The sequence below is a fragment of the Odocoileus virginianus genome, chromosome 2 (genome assembly GCF_023699985.2).
Source record: "Odocoileus virginianus isolate 20LAN1187 ecotype Illinois chromosome 2, Ovbor_1.2, whole genome shotgun sequence".
NCBI classification, from domain to species: Eukaryota; Metazoa; Chordata; class Mammalia; order Artiodactyla; family Cervidae; genus Odocoileus; species Odocoileus virginianus.
Window position 1 is genome coordinate 27,930,650 of NC_069675.1, and position 4,571 is coordinate 27,935,220.

Consider the following 4,571-nt stretch of genomic DNA (forward strand, 5'->3'; position numbering starts at 1 on the left):
GCCCTAAGTCACCCAGCTAGGAAGCGACAACTAGAATTTACATCCCAGGAGGCTTTGGCTCAGCTTCAACAAGCTCTCCGTGTAGCAATGGGAGGCCTGGGGTCTTAATTGTGTAGATGTTGCTCAGAGCAGGGCCTGAGCTGCAGCCACTCACTCCAGATGGATGCTCCAGAGATAAAGGGGCCCTGAGTCCTGGCAAGGGGATCCGTGGGCTTTAGTGTTCAGCCAGGCCAAGCTGGACAGTGACTGAGTCCATTAAGTCTAGAGGACAGTGGGGCCATGAAATTGTTGCCCGAGAGGCTCTGATTTCACCACTTTGCAAATCCTCATCCTCAGAGCAGCTTGGCATCTGCATCAAGAAACCCAGCCAGGGCCCCATCTCAGATGCAGGTAAAAGTGTGAGCCTTGGAGCTGCTCAGATCCGAGTCTGAATCCTAAGCCTGCCACTCATTAACTGTCAAACCCTGAAAAGGTGCCTCAACCCTCCAGAGCTGAAGTTCCCATACCTGTAATAAGTATGTAACAATACCTACCTCTGGGTATTGAACTGAAAATAATAATAATAAAAGTTATTATTAACAACAACTATTGGATAGTAATGACAACTAATATGCATTGAAGGTAATTTTTGTGCTCTATGCTAGGCTGAGCATTTTACAACATTACCTGAGTTAACCTTTGATACAACCCTCTGAAGTGTATTATTATTAGCTCCTATAAGGAAATGGAAGCACAGAGAAGTTAGTAATACTTGCTTGCCCAGACCACAGAGTTAGCAAGTAATAGGATCAGCACCTGCACCGAGGTCTCTGTGCACCCCAGCCCACTAGCATGACTGTAAGCAGAGCACCGAGCACATAGAAGACACTCAAATGGGAATTCCTGTCCCTTCTTTTTCCCCTAAAAGCCCAGGTTTCCATGGTGCCCTCTGGGACCTGCTTTTGGGCTTGCCTACACAGACTTCTCTGGAAGTCAGGAGAAAGCTGGAGGTGGGGGATGAGGGGTGGAGGGGAATCTCTCACTCCAGGCTCCCCTCCCCTCTCCCCCCGACCCCCACCCCCCACCCCCTACCCTGCTTCCTTATAGGGTTTGGCAAAAGCAGCTTCACTCAAGGCCTCTTGTGTTGCTGGAAACAATGCAAGTTTATTTTGGCACCACAAAGAGAGCCCAACTCTCGCACTCTGGATGGCTATGTGGGAAGAGGACCTAGAGAATGTGGCCAGACCCCCTCAGTTCCCATTACTCTGCAAGTAGCCATCCCGTGCAGCTTGGAGAAGGAAATGAGATAAGAGCTTTCTTTCAACTTCATATAGATCCTGAGATTTGTCCGCCCCTTCCGGGCTCCCTCTCCAAAAAGAAGTCAAGCTGAAGGCATGGTGCAACATTTAACTACCCACTCCTATCCCAGCCCCTAAAAACCCTGTGGGCACTTGGTCTGGCAGCGTCCTCACCTGGGCCTTTGGCTACCTAGGCTGATTAAAGTCATGGACCCTCAGAGTTGCTGGGGATCACCTGGTACAAGCCCCCACCTGGCTTCTATTCACACTCAACCAGCATTTATCCGCTACTGATCCTGGGCCAAGCCAAGAGTACTTTTGCATGTTAGTTCATATTTCAGAATCCTCATACTGCTCTTTTTCAGAAAAGCCTTATTTCTGCATTTTCACAAAAGTGGAGCCCATGGTTCAGGGAGATGAAGCAGCTGACTCAAGACTGTGGAGATGGTAGGTCAGAGGGGGACCAGGATGTGGTCTTCCAGGACTGACACCAGCCCTGTCTGTCCCAGCCTGAGAGGCGGCCTTCTGCAATGCTCTCCGTGGAAGCTTCATCCAGGCTTGGTCTGAGCGCCTCTGGTGTTCCCTGAGAAAGCCTCATTTCAAAGGTTGTCCAGGTGAGCTAAAATCTGCCTCCCTGTCACTTTCTCTCTCAGGCCCTCGAAGTCCTAAATCTAACATCAAGCAAAAAGGGAAATCCAGGAATCTGCCCTTGGCCATATCTGTTCTTCAGAGATGGGGAAATGGCCCCAGATGGTCCCTGATTCTGTCCCAGGACTGGCTGGGAGTGGGGGTAGTGTTTGCACCCTCCCAAGGAGGCTGACCACCAGAACCCTGTCTCTGGGGGCCTTCTCAGGCTCTCTGACTGCCCCGCGTGGCTCCAGGTGGGAGTTAAGGGAATCGAGGTTAAAGGTGTAGCCGGGTGAGCCTGCCGGGCAGGCCCCAGGTAAAAGGGATGGATGGGGACTCCAGCCCAGGCCCAGAAAACAGGAAATATTCGGGAACACCAAGGACGGCACCGCTGAGCGGGCTGTGACCTGTGGCGGGGGGAGGGCCCTTGGGCCCTAAGAGGGCACATGCTCCCACACCCCACACACCCCAGCATGGCCCAGGGCCAGGTGCGGGAGGTGCTGATGCACAGCAATAATGGCCCGGGTGAGAGCTTTCAGAGCTCGTTGGAGGAGGCAGGCAGGGCAAGCTTCACTCTGGTTTACAGATGTGGCAACGGAGGCCCAGAGAACTCAGATGCCTTTCCAAGGCCACACAGCCCCGAATGCAGGACCCTGGGTTCCTTTTCTTCTCTCACCTCCAGGAGGATGGGTCTGGGCACAGCCACGAAGGCACAGATGGGAGTAAGCAAGCTCGGGCAAAGGGATGGATGGATGGATGGGTTGACAGATTCGGCTGATTGAATCAGTGAGCCCTCACCTTCTGAGAGCTGCCAACCCTGCTCGGTCCAGTGTCCCTGCGGCCTCCCCGCTCTGAATAGCAGGAGAGCAGATCTGAGCTTGCAGTTCCCACTAAGGGTGTGACTGAAACACTTATGGTTCCTATTTAAAGCCATACCTCATTCTTCATTTCAGCACCAACCAGCAATTAAAGATGATTCAATCAATTTAAAGCAGGCCTCACAATTGGCCTGTCCCTGGCTATTTAAAACCCTCTCCAGGCCCCTGGGGCCCTTCAGAACTGGGACTCTCTGTCCTGCCAAGAGCAAACTCTGCCTGTCTCCTTCTGGATCTGCACCCAGACCCAGATCTGGATGCATGCAGTGTCTAGGGCCTGTTCCAGCCACCGGGGCCCCTGCGGCCATGTGCCCCATAGCCTTCTGTTGGGACTATCTCTGCCAGCCCAGGCCTGGACTGGCTGTCTGCCAAGGCTTAGGGGTGCTTCTGGGAGGGGTTGGAGATGCCAGGAGGGAGGGAGCAGGGGTAGCAAAGAAAGGCAGGAGCCCACTTAAGAGGTCGTGGAAGCCCCGAGGGTACACACTTTTGGTCCTTTGCTGGTTTTATTTCGGCCCTGAGCAAATGTGCCTCCCGCCCCCCAGGGAGTGATGAGGATGTGGGAAGCTAGATTTGAATCCTGACTTGGCAACTGACTACCCAGTCCTGTGGCCTTGGCCAGGGTCTCATGGGCTTTCTCAGCATCACCATCCTCATCAGTATAATGGGAATTTAAAAAAATCTCCCTGAGTGGCTGACCCTCCTGGGGAAGTTCTAAGACATGGAAGTTATGAGTAGGGCAAACACGATCTTGCATTAGGTCTGGTGCTATGAGGACAGCATGGTGATGCCAATACGTGGTCATAAGAGTGACACTTGGTGTTCATAAGGCACTCTGGGGCTGCAGAAACACAACAAATCACCTAGTGCGGATGATGACCCCTTTGGGCTGAGGACTCAGCCCAGACTGGTGTAGTCAAGGAGGTCTTCTGGGAGGAAGTGGACTTGAGCCAAGTTTTGAAGCTTGGACAAGGTTGGAAAAAGCTGAGTGTGGCAGGGAAGCTAAACTAGGTAGAGCTGCTGAGAGCTGGTGAAGAACTTCCCCGGCTGTTTCTCATTTAATCTTCACGATCACGCCCAATTTAAATAACTGGCCCCTGAGCGAGTCAGGCAGCCAGATATGGCTGGGAGTTCCTGATGCCAGTTGTCTGGTGTACTCTGCCCCACTTGCATAGCAGAGAACACCAGAGGTGGGAGAGGGGAAGATTTCCAGCAGGGTTCTTCTCTCTGGGGTTCCTAATGCGTATCCTTCTCAAAGGAAGAAAAAGCACAAAAAGTGCTGAGATAATGTGAGAAAATGGGGGGGAGGGGGTTGCCATGCGAGGGGCTGGGGAGCCTGGGGTGATGACAGCCAGCCATCCTTGTCACTGTGGGAGCCTAAGCTGCCCTGACAGGGGAGAGGGGTCTTTCAGGCCCCAAGTTCTGGTGTGTGGGAGGAAACAATAGCCTCTCCTCTGAAGCCCCAGGGATGAGGCTGAGGAGTGAGATCATGTCTGGGGAGGGAGGGGCAGGGACACAGGATGTGAGCGAGCACCCAGGGGAGCCAGCCGCCTCTCTCCCCATCCGCCCCCCTCCCCCACCTCTATCCCGGTCTCCCTCTCTCCTCCAGGTTCCATAAGTCAGGTCTGTGTGACCCTTCTAGGATTCTTCAGGGGTCTCCCAGACCCAACGAGACTGCAAGCCCCTCAATGGCACGTGCCCAGCCACACGTGTTAAGAGCTCAGGACCCGGCACAGAGCAGCGGCTTGGGGGCGGGGGCAGGGAAGTCCTCCAGTCCTCACACTTAGCTGCGTGA